Source organism: Euleptes europaea, chromosome 7 (genome assembly GCF_029931775.1).
Source record: "Euleptes europaea isolate rEulEur1 chromosome 7, rEulEur1.hap1, whole genome shotgun sequence".
Taxonomy (NCBI): Eukaryota; Metazoa; Chordata; class Lepidosauria; order Squamata; family Sphaerodactylidae; genus Euleptes; species Euleptes europaea.
This window is the reverse complement of record NC_079318.1, coordinates 3,890,691-3,912,923: the sequence shown is the minus strand read 5'-3', so window position 1 is coordinate 3,912,923 and position 22,233 is coordinate 3,890,691.

Here is a 22,233-nt window from a genome sequence, read left to right as displayed (position 1 = left end):
TATGCCTAGTAGCCTGGCTCCTCATTAGCAGCTTTGAAATGGCAAGTTGCCTTAGCTGGACCTGTTGCTTCTACAATAAAGTTTACCTGCTTCTGACTTGGTTGTCTGTGTGAGTGGCTTTTTGGGAATTGCCCAGGTTGGCTGGAGAACCTGACAGCTGATCTGAAGACTCACTACCCACACAACTCAGCCTAGCCTAGCAGCACCAGTGGGCACTGTGCAACTGGGCACAGCCTGGTGGCACTGGCAGCTCCATACAACTGGACAAGACTTTTTTTCTGGGAAGAGGTTGCCAGGTAAAAGGAAAGGTTGGGGGGGGGGCAGATAAATGTAGGTTGTCCGGTGGTTTGAAAGGAGGGAAGGAAGCAGGAAACAGGGTGGAGCTGTGGGAGCTGCCAGGGAAGGTAAAGAGGAAGTTGTGGGGAAATTAGATGTCCCCTGTAAATTCTTGGGGGTTGCCCCAAACACTAGGTAGCAAATTAAAACACAAGCCAAGAAGAAGGGACAATTGTGGAAACAAAAAAAATGACAAAACAAAAAAGTCTTCACTTCATGGTGGAAGACAATGCTAGAGGGGGACAGGAATATTCATCCATGAAGAGGAAGTTCCAGAATTTTGGTGCCATGACAGAGAAGGCAGTTTCTTGGGTTGCCATCCATCAAGCCTCAAATGGTAGGGGCACCCAAAACAGGGCCTCCAAAGATGACCAGAATGGATGGCTAGGTTCATATGGGATCAGATGATTCTTATGGCATGCTGGCCCTAAACCATATAGGGCTTTAAAGGTCAACACTAGCTTTTGAATTGGGCCTTGAAACAAATTTGGGTCAGTGTAGATAAGGACCCTATGACACACTCGAGTCAACATCCTGGCTGCAGGATTCTGTACCAATTAAAATGTCTAAACTCCATCTCCCTGAGTAGATCATCAGGCAGGGTGATGGACAGCCCATTCCTGAGGGGAGGGGCTGTGCTGGTGGCTGGAGGCAGTGCAGCCGCGCCACCTCCAAAAGAGGATTCAACCACCCCCCCAAAGGCAGAAAGCTGCCCTTACTTGCAAGCCCTGTGGAACTGCTCTTAAAATGCAAGTAAGAGCAAAGGGGACATTTCCAGCCTGAAAGGGTGTTAGGAAGCCACCTAAAGGCAACTCCACCCCCAGAATGCCCCAGGAATGCCCCCTAGGATAATGGTGTATGGAGGTGTGCTGTCAGGATGCCAGAGGGAAGCCAAGCCAGCATCTCAGGGCTCTGCCACATCAGCTCAGAGAGGCCGGCATCCGCACCACAACGCCAGCATCCATGCAGGTGATGGTGGTGCAAGTGGCCCGGGTGCCGGTGCACATGGAGCAGACGCTGGTGCAGGCCCTTGCGCACCCCCAAACAACTTTTGCCTGCACAGCTCAGAAATAGGCTGTTTCAATGTCATTACAAGACCTGAAGCCAGACTGGAAAGGAACCATGAAGTTCATTCCATCCAGGAAACTATGAAGTTGTTCAGCCACCACTCATTCAGTCACCTTGTTCACGAATGGCACATCCACCATACCTAGGCAAATAAATTATTTATAAATCAGAGCCCTTCTTCTAGGCCTCTTCAGTCTACAAATGTTAATAACATAATCTCAAATTTAACAATGTACAACATTTCAGATTTCAAAGGATGGCAGCACAATCCTGGGGGGACGGGTAGTTGCACCACAGCCGGGGACAGCTCAGCCATGGAGCAGCTGAGCCACCTCCTGAGTGGCTTGCTACACCTCAGCCAGCAAGCCAAAAATGAACGCTCCCCCAATGGCACAAGGGGCATTTACGCTGGTGCTGGGGTCACACAATCTCCTCAATGCTTTCGGGGCCCCTTTAGGATTGCGGTGTCAAGTACAATAAGGGTACACAAAAATATGGAAGCTGGAAATCCTGTTTCATATACATTAGAAACAAACCAAGTTACCCACCACAATAAAGTCTTTTACTAATAATACATATTAATAATAATCTACATAGACTTAATGCTTAAATGTGTTCAATTAGGACTGTGTGGTTGGTATGTGCTTGTTTTATTTTTGCTTCTTTTTCTTTACTTAGTTGTTTGGCTATGATTGTATTTCTTGATTTGTATTTGTTAAATACTTTTTAATATAATTTAAAATCATGCATATTAAAAACTCAGGAATACCATATTGGGTAATCATGTACAAATATGATGAATTGTTAATGTACACATAAAATAATATGTGCTTTTTCTCTGAAGGAATATTGAGTATGTATAGGTGAATTACTTTTCTGTCTCTTTTGAAGGCTGAAAATCTTCACAAGGATTAAAATCTTCACTAATGAGTAGTATTTTTTCTTCATATTTACAATGCAGATGAAAATAACTGGATCCCATGGAGAAAAAAATGGACTTGACGCTGGGTATAAGATCAGGACTTTCTGGTAGTATTCTAGAAAAAAAAATCACATTCTAGAAGACAAACTTGAAAGGTCTCACAGTAAAAAAATTAAGAGTGAGATAACTAGTCAGGAAAAAACACTCAGAAAGATGTTTCACACCCACCAAAAATGCTCTTTGCAGTCAGAGTTCAAGTGAGCTATGTTTCTTGTCCTAAGGCAGACAAACAAAATGGAGATTGTTGTCCTTCCTCTCAAGATATGAAGTTTCAATAAAATTTGGCGGTTTGTTGGAAGGCAATTCAATCTACCAATCAAAACTATCTACGCAAAAGGAAGTGTGCTACAGGGTGCATTTCTGACTCCAACATGTCTACTGCTTCATACTTTATAGGCGGGAGCTCTCTTCAAATGTAACCTGCTTTAAAACAGAATTATGTTCCTATAAAATAAAACAACGGACTATTTTTGACTGTATTCAAGTGGATGACTCATCAACTGTATTCAGTTATAGTAGATTTATTTCTGCATGTGTTGAAAAGATATTTAGGTACTACTCAGCAAAAGAACAATGATCTGCTGAGAGCTAATAATGTAGGGATATTCTTAGAGAAGCACAGAATTTGTACATAACACCAATTACTGTGTGTACTGCAGAATAACTGAATATTGCTTACCTTAAGGTGTCCTCTGAAACAACTATATTTAAACTGCTGACACATGTAATTGTCTAATGCTGACCTGATACAAATCCAGAACATTTTCCCCCATCCATTCTCATGCTGCTTAAATTAAACTTCCTTATCTTCAGACCAGGACTGCTCTGTAGCCTAAGAAGATAAGCGCTTATACTAATGTAATAAACTGAGATCTCAGAAATAATGTCACGGAGCACAATAAAATGTAGTACCAAAAAAGAAAGACAAAAACATCTTAGAAGGGGCCTGCCCACTGCATCCACTGATTGTGAGGCCCCAGAATCACTAAGACTGCCCTGAGGCAAATTAGAAAATGGATTATGTGCTTTACAAAGAGACATCTAGTGGTACTTGTGTTTATACAAAACCAGAGTAGAAGAAAAAAAAAGAGGGGAATGAAACCCAACCTAGAAAACAGAAGCTGGGTACCCAATGTTGGGTGGGATGAAAAATATATATAAATAATGAAAATATAATTTATTAGAAGCATTATGTCAAGATTAAAATTATTTAAAAACTCTAAAACAGCACAGTGGCATTTCCTGAGGCTGATATCTATAACAACATGCCAGATGCGTTTCGGCCTATATGGCCTTCCTCAGTGGTCATTGAAACCCATGTAAAACATGCACACATTTACAGATATATATACATATACAGACAATATAAAACAGACCAGGTGTCAGGAGCAGACCATGAGGATGGTATGCGGTAGTGTGATTGTGCTGCTTCCAGGTGCTGTTGTGCTATTCTGTCCAAGGCCAGTCTATGCCCCGTGTTTAGTCTTCATAGATTCCCATACTGTGGGAATCGCCAAGTACTCCTTCCTGCCTCCTGGAGGGGGGGGTTGCCTGGGTAACCGGTTATCTCCTTTGCTCTTCCATATATGCTGTGTACCTTGCCTTTGACTCTTACTAGTGTCCTTTTGAATATGGCTTCTGAAACCTGTCGATTCTACCCAATAAAACTGCTTTTGTGGATTGGTTGTCTGCTGAAGTCTGTTTAATGGGGCCGCAGGACTAGAGCTTACATTAGGACACTAGTCCTATCTTTACTTGCTGACCTTGGCTGGAGCCCTGGAGGGTTTGCGTGGACACTCGTCTCCTTGGCTTGGGGCGCAGGATGAGCTCCCCAAGGACCCTGACTTTCTGTGCGCCGTCTTGGAGGAGGCGCAGCGGACTTACGCGGAGTCCAACTGGCTGGAGGACTCAGGACGCTGATCTACATGCCCACAATGACCTTTTGGGACTGGATACTTTGCTGGAGGAGTCCCGGTTAGCGCAGGAGGACTTGGCTCTGCTAACTCGGTTATTGGCTGAGCTTATGCTCTGCGGGATGCAACAGGAGTCGGCGGCCCCAATCCAGGGGCTCGAGTTCTGTTTTACAATGGCGGGGGCTCTGGAGGGAGACGTTCTGCAAACTGTTCCGGATCCCACCGTATGCCGCCGGGAAGCACAGAGCTCTGCCGCCAGGACAGTCCTGGTCCTCATGGTCTTACCACCAACCACGGCAATGGCGGCCGATGTCGAGAAGTTACTAAAACCTGAGTTCGGTCCTTCCTCTGCGGATCTTGCTCAACAGGTCCAACCGCTGTTGGGCCAACACAAGGAGATCCAGATGCTCTTGGAACAAGCGGCCGAACCAATTGTGACGGCCGCCGCGGTCGCCAAACTCGAGGCGGACCGAGCACTCGAGGTCCAGAGGCGGGAGGAGAAGCAACTGTTGGTGGATGCGGCCGCCGCTCGGGCGCGAGCGACAGCAGTAACTGGAGCGCGGTCGAAAGTTAGCGGGGGACTGGACTGATCTTTCCCCTCATTTTCTTCGGGCTCCCCGGAACCTGGCCTGCCCCGGGAGGTAACGCGCAGGCAATGCTCCTGATGTGCAAGAATATTTGCTCCTGATGTGCAAGAATATTTGGAGGAGGTGGACTTGCATGCAGAGGAGGGCGACTGGAATACGAACTACCGAGTCAGCCAAGCCCGACGGACTGGGGGGGCTGAGGAGGAGATCCAAGCCTTGAGATTTCAAAACTGACAGCTGTTGGATCGGATGGCCCATATGCAGGACCAAATGGACATGTTGATGAATGAGTATGGTCGCCTACAGTGAGCTCAAGCGGAGCCTGCACCATCACCGGTCCCAGGCCAACAACCTCCTGGCTAGCAGTCTCCGCTACAGCCGGCCCCAGGGCAACCTCCGGTGAAACCGCCTCCGGGACAGCCGGCCCCGGTATAACTGGTTCCCGGACAACCGCCAGCGGGGCCGCCAGTGGGACTGGTCCAGCCTGTGGTCCCGGTCGTGCAGTGGAAGCAACCGTGTTTGCAAGTGACTTTCGATGGCTCCGCAGACGTGTTGCCCTGTTTTCTGCATCAAGTGGACAGTTACATGGGAGAACAAGGGCATATCTTTCCCACAGAAGACAGCCGAGTGAGATTCGTTTCCTCGCTCTTGGCTGGAAAGGCTGCAGAATGGATGGTCCTCCAGTTTGATACCCGGGCTCGCTCCATATGGTCGCTTAATGAATTCATGCGAGCGTTAAGGAGATGTTTCGAGGATCCTTTCCAAGGGGAGAAGGCTAAAGCTGCCCCGGAGGAAGTGGAAAGCCATTATATAAAAGGTCCTCAATTACAAGTTAAAGCCTTAATAGATTCTGGATGTGCCCGCTCGTTAATTAACGAAACCACCTTTAAGGCGCTCCAAGTGAAGTCAGTCCCTTTGCCAGCACCTGTTCAATTTGCTCAAATGAATGGCAGTGATTTCAGGGGGGGGCTCAGTCGACCGTCGCACTGACGGAGTGGCAATGGGAATTGGCCACCATTGGGAACAAATCAACTTCACTATTGTGCCCAATGTTCGATATGCTGTGGTGTTAGGAGCAAATTGGCTCAAAGGAAACAGCCCCACCATAGACTGGGAAGCTGAGACTTTAACGTTCAATAGCCCACTATGTAAGTTAAACCGATATGAAGTGGCCATTAAAACTGTAATCAAACCAACTCCTGCCCTGGCCTTGGACACCTCCAGTCCGACCCAATTGCCACCCGACTATCAGGACTTTGCAGACGTATTTAATGTGCAGGAGTGTGATGTGTTACCCCCCCCCCCACCGGATGGACTGTGCTATTGAGGTGGTGGGGGATGGAAAACTGCCAAAAAGTAAGATCTACCCAATGAATCCTACAGAACGGACGGTACTCCGCGAATTCTTAGACAAGAACTTGGCTCGCGGTTTCATCCAACCCTCCACCGCGCCCTATTCAGCACCGGCTTTCTTCGTACATAAGAAAACAGGAGATTTACGTTTGTGTATTGACTTTTGAAAATTCAATGCTGTTACTCAAATGAATGCTTATCCCATCCCCCTCATTTCTGATCTCTTGGGACAACTGAAGGAAGGACACATTTTCACCAAATTGGACTTAGTCGAGGCTTATTACAGAGTCAGAATTCGGGAGGGGGATGAATCTCTGATAGCTTTTTCCAGTTGCTTTGGGATGTTGAATTTATGGTGATGCCTTTTGGATTAAAAGGGGCCTCGGGGGTCTTCATGCAACTCATTAATTAGATCCTCCATGATCTACTGTTCAAAGGAGTGGTGGTTTATTTAGATGACATTCTCATTTACTCTAAAACCATGGATGAGCATGTTGCCTTGGTTCAAGAGGTGTTGCAACGTCTCAGAGACAATCAGCTGTTTGCTAAAGTGTCTAAATGCGAGTTCCATAAGAAGCAATTGACTTTCCTAGGATATATTATCTCACACCAGGGACTGACTATGGATCCTGAAAAGGTGCAAGCAGTGCTTAATTGGGAACCACCCTCTACTCGTAAACAGGTCCAAAGATTTCTCAGGTTTGCGAATTTTTACAGGGCGTTCCTCCCACATTTCGCTCAGATTGCACTACCCATCATGAACCTCCTTAAGACTAAGGGAAAAGGGAATACCACCACCTTACCCAACGCCCGGGTGGAGTGGATTCCCCAGTGTCAAGCCGCCTTCGATAGTCTTAAGCAGCTTTTTACATTCGAGCCTGTTTTGCAGCACCCAAACTGCAATCAACCATTCATAGTGCACGTAGACGCTTCCGATGTAGCGATGGGGGTGCGCTCCTGCAGCAGGGGGAGGATGGACACCTGCATCCGTGCACTTATTTTTCTGAAAAGTTCACTCAATCCAAACTCAATTGGGCCATTTGGGAAAAGGAAGCTGCCGCAGTAAAGCATGCCCTGACAGTGTGGAGGCAGTTTTTAGAAGGTTCCAAGGTGCCTTTTGAAGTGTGGTCCGATCACAAAAACCTAGAGACCCTAACGGGGGCTCGCAAGCTGTCCGCAAAGCACGTGCGCTGGGCGGACTTCTTTGCCCAATTTCGATTCGTTCTGAAATATGTACCAGGGAAGCAAAACCTTCTGGCTGACGCTTTATCCAGACTTCCCCAATATCCCACCAAGTTTGATCGGCCCACAGAGTCACTCTTCACCCCTGCCCAATGTGGTCTATTGCCCATTTTGGCCATACAAGCCCGTTCTCAGACCCGATCCCCACCACCACCGCTTTCGGTGGGAGGGGAAGCCCCACACCCGGCTGAGCCGGCAGTGCTGCCTGCCTCGCTTCCTCCTCCCCCTGAGCAACTGACAGCCATGGTTCCTGAGGTGCGGGGACCCAAGTGCCCCATTCAGTCACTCCCTGCACCTGTGTCGGCTCCGTCCTCGGTCAAGCTGCCCGCCGGCACAACTCCGGAGGGGGTGGAAGGACTGACTGATTCCTTTAAGGAGTTCAAGCGGAACTTTCCTGGCAGGCTCTTCCAGCTACTCTAATTAAACACGGGGAGTTTTGGTACAAAGATTCTAAATTGTATGTTCCGGAAGTGTTGCGGGGGGAGGTTTTGGGGTTGGTTCATGGCGCCAAGACCGCTGGACATTTCAGTTTTCTCAAGACATTGCATTTGCTATGGAGGCAGTTTTGGTGGGCTGGCATGCGATCAGATGTGGACTTCTTCATCCGCAGCTGCCCCATATGTGCAGCAGCCAAACGATCTCAGGGCAAGCCGCCCAGACTTTTACAACCATTAGAGACTCCCTCGAAACCGTGGGAAGTAATTGCAATGGACTTCATGATGGACCTACTCCCTAGTGGGGGAAAGACAGTTCTATGGGTGATTACTGATCTATTTTCAAAACAGGTGCATCTTGTACCCTGTGCAGGTATCCCTTCCGCCCTGAAATTTGCCCGCCTCTTTGTGTCACATGTCTTCCGTCTCCATTCCTTTCCGCACAAAATAGTCACAGACAGGGGTTCAAATTTCATGGCCAAATTTTGGAAGGCATTTCTCAGATTAGTTGGAGTAGAACAAGGACTGTATAGTGCCTTCCATCTTCAAACGGATGGTCAAACTGAATGGGTGAATGCGGTGTTGGAATGCTATTTATGCTGTTACGTTAATTACCATCAAGATGATTGGGCTGACCTGTTGCCTTTTGCTGAATATGCTTATAATAATGCGGTTCACCAATCCACAGGGTTCAGTCCTTTCCAGGTTGTCCATGGTAAAGAGTTTGGTCCTGCTGGTCATGTTGATGTTTCTGAGGAGGAGGGGGGAGCTGATGTGGCTGGATGGGTACGTTCAATTCAAACAACCTGGCCATGGCTGGTTAAAAATCTGGAGTGAGCCAAACGGCGTTACAAGGCTCAGGCTGACAAACATTGTTCCCCCGGTAAGGAATGCAAAGTGGGGGACCTTGTCTATCTGTCCACCAAGAACCTACGATCCACCCGCCCGTGTGACAAACTCAGTGCCAAGTATGTGGGTCCGTTCCCCATTTCCCAGATTATTAATCCAGTGTCTGTGGAACTCTCCTTGCCCGTCTCTATGAAGAATTCATCCTGTGTTCCATGTCAGTCTTTTAAAACCGTATGTTCCTTCCCAAAAATGGCATCCTGAGCCACAACCCGAAGTGCCTGAAATGGTGGGGGGGGAGCAGTTTGAAGTAGCTAAAATACTGGATTCTCGCATTCGCTACGGTTCCCTTCAGTACCTGGTCTGCTGAAAACATTTTAGTCCTGCCCAGGATGATTGTGTGCGTGCCTGTGATGTCTCCACCTCCTGCTTAATACAAGAATACCATGCCGCCTACCCTCACAAACCCACGGTGGGAGGGTGAAGGGGGGTCTTTAGGGGGGCAGAATGTCAGGAGCAGGCCATGAGGATGGTATGCGGTAGTGCGATTGTGCTGCTTCCAGGTGCTGTTGTGCTATTCTGTCCAAGGCCAGTCTATGCCCCGTGTTTAGTCTTCATAGATTCCCATACTGTGGGAATCACCAAGTACTCCTTCCTGCCTCCTGGAGGGGGGGGGTTGCCTGGGTAACCCGTTATCTCCTTTTGCTCTTCCATATATGCTGCGTACCTTGCCTTTGACCCTTACTAGTGTCCTTTTGAATATGGCTTCTGAAACTTGTCGATTCTACCCAATAAAACTGCTTTTGTGGATTGGTTGTCTGCTGAAGTCTGTTTAATGGGGCCGTAGGACTAGAGCTTACACCAGGCATGTAATAGGTTGTACAATATATTACCAATTACACAAACATCTGGTAAGATTGTCTCAAGTTGTTATGCTGGGCTGTATATGTCTCCCATATAAGATGTGTGCAGTTATCAACCTGTTTTACCAGGTGGTGTTTTAATGTTTTTAAATAATTTTAATCTTGACATAGCGCTTCTAATAAATTATATTTTCATTATTTATATGTATTTCCATCCCACCCAGCCTTGGGTACCCAGCTTTATAAAAAAAAAAACCACACACATAAATGGCCAAGCATTATCAGCATGGGGGGGGAGAGCTATGAATTGCAAAACAGTTCTAAATGTTCACAACACAAAGTACCTCATTAATGGTGTATTTCCTGTTTCTCCCCTGGCACTGATACTAAGGCAATATTTAGAAGTACGCTTACTCCATTCATTACCTTCTACTTTTCTTTTCAAAGAAGGCTCTTCTCTGCTAGTTTATTTCTCAGATTGTTGTCTGACACTTTCTTGCAATTTATTTATCCTTTACCCAGAAAGGCTTCAGGAAGATACACATAAATTATAGTGCACTGTTGTAAATATGCCCAGATCTGTACCTGCGTTTGGAACATTCTGTGTATAACTTCGCCTCCTGGGTAGTTCCAAAGAATAAATCAATAAACTAGAGAATTTTGTGAACTGATTCTGTACACTTTTTGTTTTATTTTTTTCTGGTTCGTTTTTGTTCCTGTGAGTTTTTTAAACACTCTGTGAGAAGATTAATACATAAATCCTGTTAACAATAATGAGATTTACTCATACAACTCCCTACACACCTCTTTAGAAATTTAGCCCTTAAGCTTAGAAAGCATTTGGGGGATAATTATATTTTTCCTTTTCATTACCTGTTTACAGATTAAATGTACTGTGCTGTAACTATACAAAGGAGTTTTTCCTAGTAATGGTGAGGGTTTTTTTACATCTCCTGGAAAAGAATGATTGCATTGGCTACAGTTATCTTTACTATAGGGAATGAAGGCAGCATGGTATAGCCTGATCTTGTCAGATCTCAGAAGCTAAGCAGCGTCCATACTTGGAAGGGAGACTTCCAAGGATGACTCAGCAGAAGAAGACAATGGCAAATCACCTCTGCTTCTCACTTGCTTTGAAAGCCCCTTGATGGGGGTCACCATACATCACCTGTGACTTGACAGCACTCTACACACACACACACATCTATGCTATATAAGGCAGTGTTTGAGAGTGAGTGGGTGCCTGTAGTTTGCTCTATTGTCTGGTTCTATTGTTCTATTGTTCTATTGGTTTGTTGCTGATTGAGAAAGGTCTCTGCCTGGGGTTCATTGCTGGCCTTGCCTTCTGCTGTTGCTGCTTTTGTTGAGAGGCGGGGCTGTGACCCTTTGAACTGTAAGGCTCATCCTTATCAATGGTTGCCAGGTCCCTCTTCACCACTGGTGGGAGGTTTTTAGGGCAGAGCCTGTGGAAGATGGGGTTTGGGGAGGGGAGGGACTTCAATGCCATAGCGGCCATTTTCTCCAGGTGAACTGACCTCTATTGGCTGGAGATCAGTTGTAATAGCAGGAGATCTCCAGCTAGTACCTAGTGATTGGCAACCCTATCTTCATCAGAAGCATGAACTTTTGCCCTAAACTGAACAGTGAAAGGTTCCTATTGACGATTACAAAAAACATCTAGATAATATTGAAAAAGATCTTGCTGAATATACACAAAATATTAAGTCTCTTAAAATACGCAAGTTCTCTAGGGATAAAACCGATTATGAACAAAACAAGGTGTATTACTGGCAATATAAACAATCCGGTCCTTCTTTTCCTTCCTCCCAAGAAACCTCATACCAGCAATCCCACTCAAACTTTGAACGGGACTTTGATTCCTATAGTTCTTCGAGTGCTGGCTCCAGCTTTTCCAATTCTTCCTATAATAATAATAATAAACCCTATTTTTTGAGAACAGGAGGACGGCCAAAAAACTATTGACCTCCGGGCTCCTGCCCACGAGGCGGGAGGAACCTCAACGGGAGAACCTAGTCTTAAATCTGTCTAACAGGTCTTTCTCCAACGCAGAGCTGGATGTGCTTAATTTGGGGCTTGGTTTTGCCTCTACGCCCAACTACTCAGCTTTTCACACCCACGTGGATTTGTTTAAATTGTTTCTTCAAATTAGGTTAAAAGATTTTTTCAAAAATTCGACTGGTGATCCATCACCTTTTAGATGACCGTCTTCCTTTATTCCATCTAATCCACACCACTTAATACAAACCTTCCAACATTTAGTTCTTCATGATGTTGCAAACATGGAAAGGAGACATATACCTGCCTGCACCAACTTCACTCCCGAACAAAAAGCTATACTTGATCAAATACATAGGGATGATTCTATTGTTATTAAGGAAGCTGACAAGGGCGGAGCTATCGTCATTCTCAATTATGACGATTATGATAAGGAGAATATGAGACAGCTTTCCGATCATAAATTCTATCGTCCTATACGTTCGAACCCCTGTAAAGCTGTTGAATTAATTATTAGAACTTCCGTGTACAAAGCATCTTCTGCCGGCTATATTACCCCGCAAACAGCTGACTTCCTTATTAATAAATATCCAAGGACGCCTATCTTCTATACCTTACCAAAGGTTCATAAACCTACTCGTCCTCCCATTGGACGTCCTATAATTTCGGGTTCTGGTTCTCTTCTCGAACCCATTGCACAATACTTGGATTTTTATTTAAAGCCCTTTGCCTCCAATACTCCCTCTTTCATTCTTGACTCCAGGGATTTTATATCCCAAATAGAAGGCTACAAGGCTCCATCTGCTAGTGTTCTTGCTACTCTAGACGTGGTATCCTTATATACTAACATCCCCCTGGATGAGGCATGGAACATTATCCAAGATTTGCTGGATACCAGGAACAAATTATTTCCCCCAACTGAATTTCTTCTGCAGCTTCTTGACATTTTGTTTGAGCACAATTTTTTCAGGTATAAAAATCAATTCTTCTTACAAGTCAGTGGGGTATCCATGGGCGCAGCATGCGCCCCTTCCATAGCCAACATTTTCATGATTCATTTTGAAAAAACATTTTTAATTTCAAAACAATCCTTTTTCCCAAGATATATTACTTTACAGACGTTTTGTGGATGACCTAATATTTAATTTTCGGTCCATTACCACTTACACTCTGTTTTTGGAATGGATCAACACTCTTCATCCTCATTTATCATTTACAGGGACCGTCAATGATTCTTCCATCTTTTTCTTGGACCTTGAAGTTTTTTTTATCTCAGGACTCCATTCTATCCGTTAAACCTTACACTAAGCCGTCTTCCAGGCATGCTGGGTTAGATTTCTCTTCTTGTCATCCCCCTCACCTTCTCAAGAATCTCCCCTATAGTCATTTTTTACACTTAAAACGCAATTCCACCCTCTACAGTGACTATCAACAATCTGCCTGTCAGCTTCAAAATGCCTTGCGAAACAAGGGTTATCCAGACCACGTTTTACAATCAGCCAAGGCAAGGGCTGACTTTTTAGATAGAAAGGCACTTCTTACATCCCAGCAACCCTGCACTCCTCGTCCTGGGATTACCTGGTCTCTACAATTCAGTTCAAAATCTAACATGATTAATAAAATAGTTAAGAAGCATTGGCATCTCATACAAAGTTTACCAGACTGTCAAACTCTACCATTATACGGACTTCGCCACCCCCGGACCATCCGTGATCATGCAGTACACCCAGATACTCCTATACAGGAGCCTTCTCCCATGTCTCATTTTTTACCACCAGCTCTTGGCCACCATCCGTGTGGTTCTTGTACAGTTTGTAACTTATGCCTTACTGTTAAAGAAGTCATTTCTCCAGTTACTGGATTCAGTTTCACCCTGAGACAATTTTTCAACTGTGCCTCCAAACAGGTCGTTTACTATATTTTATGTAAATGTGGATTTTCCTATATAGACAGTACAATTAGACCTATCAGGATGAGAATCTCAGAACATCGTTCTAGGATTCGTGCAAGAAATCTGCAGGCGCCGCTTACTCCACATTTTATTGATAAAGGACACCGAGATAGCGACATGGTGTTCTGCGTCCTGTGGCAGTATCAAGGTAGCCCTCACGATTCCCAAAACATTCAGAAAATACTACACCAAATGGAAACGAAACTTATTTTTCTTATGGGATCCTTGTCCCCTAATGGTTTAAATAATGAACTTGATTACTCTTGCTTTTTATAGGTTTTTTCTCCTTTAAGGAACTTGGTTACTTTCCTTTACTGATTTACCAGCTGCAGTTCATTTCCTTGCATTGCTTTCTATTTGAACTCACATCTTGTCAGTTTCATTATACGCTTTGGAGACCCATGTAGAAATCCTTTTGGTCCCGTTTGAAATTGGTGTTATTGTATGAACTTCTTTGGTAAGATAATTTTTTAGTATTTATTATGATGGCTGTATAGTTCCTTTCTTAATCACATATTTTATACTATTTATAATAAAGGTTGAATTTTTAAATTGTTATATTTCTTGATATGAAATTCTTGTATTAGTCTTGTATATTTATTTATTGTGATACACAGATACATGTAGCTGATGAAGCCATATGCGAAACGTGTTTCTGATCTAGACGACACGTCCTGGCACCTCTTTGCTGTGGCCCTTGCCTCAGACATCTCCCGTCCAGCTACCTAGAAGCACAGGAAAGTCTTTTATAGACAATACATATTGATATACCTGATCCAACGGACATTTATACTCTTTGCTGTATTGTACACCTTGCTGGACTAATTTTGCAACTCTTATGAGAAAACTTGAACGTGTATCTTTTTGTATTCTTGTATGTATATATGCTCACCTTTTACACTTACCTGCACTTTAATAAACTTATTTCCTTATTATATTATCTTGTGAGTGCTGTTTGGATCTCTTCCAGTACCTAGTGATTGGCAACCCTATCTTCATCAGAAGCATGAACTTTTGCCCTAAACTGAACAGTGAAAGCCAAAGGGCTCTTGGCCTGTGGCTCTTAGCCTGGGGATTGGACCTGGGGGCCCTGTGAGAAGCTAAGAAGTTTTTGCATCCTATATGTGTTATTAGGGTTGCCAGGTGGGTGGTTTCGGTGGGCAATTGCCCACCAATCCACAGGGCTTCTCCAGAGCAAGGATTGCACATGCACACGATCGCACGCAATGCAATTACATCACTTCTGGATTTACTTCCGGAAGCGCTGCATCACTGCGGCAGCTTTAACACTCAAACCCCCAACACACCAGCATTTGGGGGGTTTGAGTGCTAAAGCAGCCACAGCGATGTGGCACTTCCAGGGCTAAACCCGAAAGTGATGTAATCATGTTGCAGGTAGCCATGTGCATGCAATCACCCCAGCCCACCCCCCAAGAACCACCCACTGGTGGAGAGGGGCGACCTGGCAACCCTATGTGTTATGTTTTTGGCTTTGGTGACATTAGGTCAGGTCTGTAAGTTCCAGGTTGCATCAACACACGGAGGAAATTCTAGGGTGAAGAAATACTCTTGGAAGGTAATGATGAATGCTCAATGCCCATTTACAATTACCCGCAGGGAGTACATCATGTTTATTTTCCTCCCTGAGGACAAGAATGTGTCTGGCAGAAACTTGGGGAGATTCATCAGGAGGGCTTAAAACTGACACCACAAGGGAAAGGAGACAACCAACACAGGGATCTCAATAAAGGAGAGCAAACAGTAGAGGCTTACCTGGGAAGGCCAGGTCAAATGAAGCAGAAGGTGCAGAGCTTCAGGTGCCTATGTACCAATGCCCAAAGCTTGGGCAATAAGAAGGAAGAGCTTAGGCTTCTAATGCAGACTGAGGAATATGATTTAGTAGACAATACACAGAGTTGGTGGGATGATTCCCATGACTAGAATGTAGTAGTGGATGAATATGAATTGCTCAAGAAAAACCAAAAGGGTTGAAGAGGAGGAGGAGTGGTGCTAAATGTGAAGAGAGGGTTTGCTTTTCATGAAATACTGGAGGAGGTGGGTGACAGCTCAGTGGAAGGTATCTGGGTGAGGATAAGGGGACGAAGGACAAACAGTATTGTGGTTGGAATCTGCTACTGACCTCCTGACTAGGGTGAGGAGGTGGATGCTGCACTCCTTGGGCAGCTTGACAGTGTATCCAAGCAATATGACTTTGTAATAATGGGTGACTTTAATTTCCCTGATGTGTGCTGGGAGACAAACTGTGCTAAGCATCCAGAGTCACGCAACTTCCCGAACTGCCTAGCTGATAATTTTTTTTCAAATGGTGGAGGAAGCTACAAGGGGCTTGGCCATACTGGACTTAATATTAATGAAGTGGCAAGAGTTAGTAGATAGAGTGAAGGTTGTGTGGACCTTAGGGGAAAGTGACCATGTCCTCCTAGAATTCTTTTTGCTGTGGGGGACCAAGGAAGTTCATAGCCAGACAAGTTAGATTTTAGTAGGGCAGACTTTAATGAACTCAGAGGCATAAAGAGTCATTCCATGGAGAATGCTGGATGAGAAAAGAGCCAGTGAAGGGTGGCCTCTTCTAAAACAAGAGCTATTGTACACTCAAGCCATCACTATTCCAACAAGATGGAAACATGGTAGGGGATCCAAATAGCCAATGTGGATAAACAAGTTACACAAGTTACATTCCTTCTGTTTTTTAGTTCACAAACTTAGTTCTGTTCCCCAGAACTCCTATAGATGTTGTTTCACAGACTCTGCTGCCTATCTATCAGGGAAGGAAGAGACCTTTGAATTTCTATTCCCCAGAGAAACACAGAAGTATGGAGATTTACCCAAATCTCTCTTCCTATTCTCGCTACTGAACTACCCCATACCAGTGGCAGTAATCCCTCCCGCCTTTATTTATTTATTTATGTGTGCATGGCCCGGCCCAACCAAGTGACATTTATGTCATATCGAGCCCTCCTAACTAATGAGTTCGACACTCCTGGACTAATTCCTCTTTGTGACCCAAGAAAGGGCCCTTTTCCTCCCAGTCTCAATCCTGTCACTCCACAGGTTGTGTGATTCACTAGCTTAGGCCAAACTGAACCCTCAGGTTCTCAGAGTTGTTCACAGCTTCTTCACATGCTGGTTACCAATCTTAGAATCATTTTGTTCTTTCAGAGCTCAGACAGTGAGCCCCTTGGCTCCGCCCACTCCTTGTCTCTCAGCTTCTACTGAAGATTAACCCTTTGTCTGTCACAGCCTACTTTACCTCAGTTTTTTCCCTGAAGAAGAGAACAGGCTCATCTAGAGATGATAGTAGGCAAGACACAGCATCCAGGCTGCCAGTTGACAAGGACAGAGAGGTTGATGAGAACTACCTGGCTGCACTGGATGAGTACAAATCCCATGGGACCGATGGTGTGCACTTGAGAGTGCTCAAAGAATGTTCTAGAGAGCATGCAGGCCCTTTGTCCATCATCTTTGAAATTTCTTGGAGGACGGGAGATGTGCCTTGGAGGAGGGTGAATGTTATCTCAATCTTCAAAAAAGGGAGGAGGGATGACCCAGGCCAGTCAATCTGATCTCTGTCTCAGGGAAGATACTGGAGCAGATTTTAAAGGGGTCAACCTGCAAGCATCTGAAGGACAACTTGGTGATACAGGAAGTCAGCATGGATGTGGTGATGGCTGCTAACTTGGAAGAGTTTAAGAGGGAAGTGGATATGTTCATGGAGGAGAGGGCTATCCATGGCTACTAGTCAGAATAAATACCAGTCATGCTGCATACCTATTCTCTCTAGTATCAGAGGAGCATGCCTATTATTTTGGGTGCTGTGGAACACTGGCAGGATGGTGCTGCTGCAGTTGTCTTGTTTGTGGGCTTCCTAGAGGCACCTGGTTGGCCACTGTGTGAACAGACTGCTGGACTTGATGGACCTTGGCCTGATCCAGCATGGCTTTTCTTATGTTCTATGAAATTAACATACATTACAAATTGGAATGGTCATATTTCAGGCACTGAAAGTACAGGCTCTTGTACATTTCCCCTCTAATTTTTAAAATTCAAATTTTGACATCCTGATATGGCATTTTAGACTTTGACCTTTTTTGCCATCAATTGGGATTGGTGATGGGATTTGACATGGCTAAGCAGCACTTCTTTGTTCACCCCAAGTCATCATTCAAAGGTGATAAATGCACAGGCTTGATTTCCCAGGGATCTTGCAACTCTTTAGAGCATAATGCCTTAAGGCACATCCCCTTAGGCACCTCCTGGTGGAAGGCAACAAAGGATCCCATCAACTTGAATAAGAAGAATGACTGTGGGAACTACGTCTTGTGTGTACAGTATATATAGTGTTATGCAGTGCAATTCATCACAGGAGTTCACCAATGTCACTCTAGGTTGGAGTTGCTATGTGAGCTGTGTTAGACAGTAAGGTAGAATTGTTTTCAATGTAATCCTTAGGGAGTCCTAGAAAGGAAAAACAGTGAATCTGAAGGTTCATTTCAGTGCAATCTAACAGAGATCTTAAGGGTTGCTCTATTCTATTTCATGTCACAACTGTTTTCTGCTGGAAAAAAAATGTAAAATGTGTTCTGATATATATGTCATTCTATTACTCAGTACCAGTCAAGCCAGGCATTGTGGCATTGTGGCTTCAGAAGGTAGCCTACAGCAAGTTTCACTCCTGAATTTAATGGCCTATATTTGGGATGGTAAATTTTATTTATTTATTTATTTATTATATTTCTCTGCTGCCTCCTCAGAGTCCTGCTTGAGGGGTCTTTCAATTAAGATCACCACAATATTAAAAAATAAGCCCATGGATATAAGCTGTGTAAAAACTATGCACAAAACAGAAGCAAACCATTAAAAAGCAGGTAAGTAATCCTCCACACCACCCTGCAACCGGAATAGCTCTATCCCAGAGATTAATTCCCCTTTGTGACCTGAGAAAGGGCCCCTTTCCAACCCAATTCTCAATCCTGTCACTCCACAGGTTGTGTGTTCTACTAGCTTAGGCTATACAGAACCCTTAGGTTCACAGAGTTGTTCCCTGCTGCCTGTCACACAGGTTCACCAGCTTAGAACCTTTCTTCTCAGTCTGGCTGCCCAGCTCAGAATGCTTTCTGCCTCTCAGAGCTCAGAGTGTCAGCTTTCTGGCTCTGCTCACTCTTGGACTCCAAGCTTTTTCTGCAGATTAACCCCTTGTCCATCACAACTGCTAACACACTTTCCTACCCTCCAGCTCTACTCGCTTTCCCTCCATCTCTCAGCTTCCACTCTGACTTTTTTTCCATCCATCCTCACCTCCTTGTTATCTTCTTTTGGGCACCATTTTGGGTTGCTACAGTAAATTAGTATGCCATTCAAACTCTTTGGAGTGTTTTGCCTGCATGTGGGCAGACATCATCATTAATGTTTTGGGGGCTTAAACTGCCTGTTTTAAACATTTCCATTTTTTCTGCAAACTGTGGGGTTTTCCATTATTTGCAGAACTGTCATTTATAGCCAGTGCTGGTCTAACTATGCAGATTTTTTGGTGGTTCTTTGTTTCAATTTTGTTTTTTAGATATCTTGTTGGTTCTGCAACCCAAATCCTATTTCATTGTGTATTGAATTTCCCATCCTGTTAATTGTATTGATTCACTCTGTAATCCGCTTTGACCCCCAGTGAGAAAGGCAGATTATAAATAATGTAAATGACATAAATAACAGCAATAGTAAATTGTAACTTGAAAGTAACTTGCCATTAAAAAAAGAGATTGAGCAAGTGAGCCTTTGCAGGGTTTCAGACATTTCTCTTTAGAAATATAGAACTGAGTAAAGAAATGCAATTTCCCATACAACAGATGATATCTTAATGTAAGATGCCAAGGCCTATAATGTAGAAGACACCATTAAGTAGGGTTTATAAAAAGCTAACCGGAGACTATTCATATTATTCTAATTATTCTACCATTTCCTTAACATGCCACCAGCCCCATTCAGCTGAAATATGTGCAATCTATATTTCCCCAGGGAAGAAACTGCCAAAGTGAGGAATTTAATTCAAAAAAGAAAGAAATAATATTTTCAATAGGCTCACTGGATAAAATATACATTTTAAAATCCATTTTTCCTTGCATTATTTTTAATCTATATTATTATTATTGTTGTTTAATCTATGTTTGGCTAAAGTAAATGATCAATGAATGATAAGCTGATTTATACCAATTAGCTATCGATAAAAAATGAATACATAGTTCTCCAGTTACATTTTCTCTACCAAAATTTCTTGTTCCCATTCTTACTCTCTTCATTCTTCTGCTATCAGCTTTCTGATTTTTTTTTAATGCATCTCACTATTCCCTGTAGGCACATAATCCGCCAGCAATTCATCCTCACAAGGAACATATTCCACAGTATCCTTGAACAGCTCCTTTTCATTTCAATGGGGCTTGTGTAGGAGATCAGCCCAGAAGCTTGTACACCATGCCTCCTATAATCTTATACATCACGTTCCATTTCTCTCTCCTTGAAATTCCTTCTCAAAATGCTCTTCTACAAGTTAATACACTGATCTATCTTAAATTTTCTGTTCTATTATAAATCAGTTTAATCCTGCTGTTTCACCTCCCCAACTCTCTCTACTTATTACTCAAAGTACATAAAGCAGAAATGTGGATTAATTCCTTTCTAGTGAAGCTAACAGCGCATTCCTGAGGTTTGGAGCCGAAAGTGCTTAGGAGGTCTGGGGGGCCTTCTGCTGGCACAAAAAGGACTTACACCGGCGCAAGAGGCCTGGATGCCAGCATAAGTAGAGTTAGGCTGGCTGCAGCGGGACGCAGAGGGGGCAGGTGTGGGCGCACGGCCGCAAGCTGATAGGAAGAAAGTAGATTCCTTTGAAATGTGGTGTTGGAGGAGAGTGTTACAGATTCCGTGGACTGCCAAAAAAACAAATCAGTGGGTTATCTATCAAGCCTGAACTGACCGTAGAAGCTCAAATGACTAAACTGAGGCTGTCGTATTTTGGTCACATTATGAGAAAACGAGAGTCACTGGAAAAGTCTGTCATGGTAGGAAAAGTTGAGGGCAGCAGGAAAAGAGGAAGACCCAACAAGAGACACCTCAGTTTGCAAGATCTGAGCAAGGCTATCAAAGATAGGACATTTTGAAGGACTTTGATTCATAGGGTCGCCATAAGTCAGAAGTGACTTGACAGCACTTAACACACACACAGAGCAAGTATGCCCACTCTTTCCCATCTTGAAGGACTTTGAATCTAATTCTTGGTTTCTTGCCTTTTCAAACAAATTTATTAATTTATTGTTGCCACTTGTTGATGATAGATTCCTTTAGATAAATTGGGTTTTTTTAAAATAAAACATTCAACTTAGGCAGTACATTAATTTTAATAGTTGCAATCCGATCTAACCAAGAAATCTGCAGCCTGTTCCATCTATCATGATCTTTCTGTATCTTATCCCAAAGTGGTTTAGAATTCATTTCATACAGAATGTCTCCTTCTGATGGTATATAGATTCCAAGATATTTAACATTTTTTTGCTAAAGAATATTGAAATATGTCTGCTATTTCTTGTTTTTCTTCATTTTGAGCATTATATAGAATCATCTTAGTTTTAAGTTTATAAGCAGAATAGTAGCTAAAATGGTCAATTTGAAGTTTAATGGCTTGTATTGAACTTTATGCCCTGACCTGGATGGCCCAGTCTAGCCTGATCTCGTCAGATCTCAGAAGGTAAGCAGGGTCAGCCCTGGTTAGTATTTGAATGGGAGACCACCAAGGAATACCAGGGTTGCTGTGCAGAGGAAGTATTGGGTAATCGGGGCCCCAGTTCCTGTAAAGGGAACCCCGATATTTAATTTTCTGCTACCAAATCAGAGGGATTGGATCGTTCCTCTTGAACTATGAGAATTGAGATCACACACACGCACAAAAGAGGCAAGACGCATTTGTCTTGAAGTAAAACAATCTTTACTCTAACTCAGGGTAGGGGAAAAGTCACTGGGATACAAAACAAATAATATCTGTCTACATTCTATGTTTCCTATACTTGCCAAAACCTTTGGCAAGGCACTAAGCTTACTTACGAGTAGGCACCCTTAGCAAAAGGAGAGCCTCTCTCCATCCTGCCTGTTCAGCAGTCAAGCAAAAAGAAAAAGAATGGTGGTCAACTGCTTTCAGTTCTAACAAAGAAATCGAAAGCAGTTGAACATGCAAAATAGTTGTATACGTGACCCTCGGGCACGATTGCAATGGCCACTACACTGACCATTTGGTCAGTTGCAATATTAACCCCTTAACTGTCTGACATGTAACAAAGCTCGCTCTCTAATACCCAACAATCCCCTTTTCGAGGTTTAGTTACATTCAGACATATAAACACAATGCATCACGCAAGTATTCAAACTGTTGTCTGGGCAGTGGCTTCGTCAGGATATCGGCCACCATCTCTTTACTTTCACAGTACTTCACTACTACGAGACCTCTTTCTTGTTTGTCCTTTACTGAGTCCATTTTGAGTCGAAGAAGTTTCTTCTCTTTCTTAGAGTTCTCGCCATTCAGTAGTGCTATACACGATTGATTGTCCTCAAACATTGTAGCAGGTGTCAGTTCATCTAATCCAAAGTCG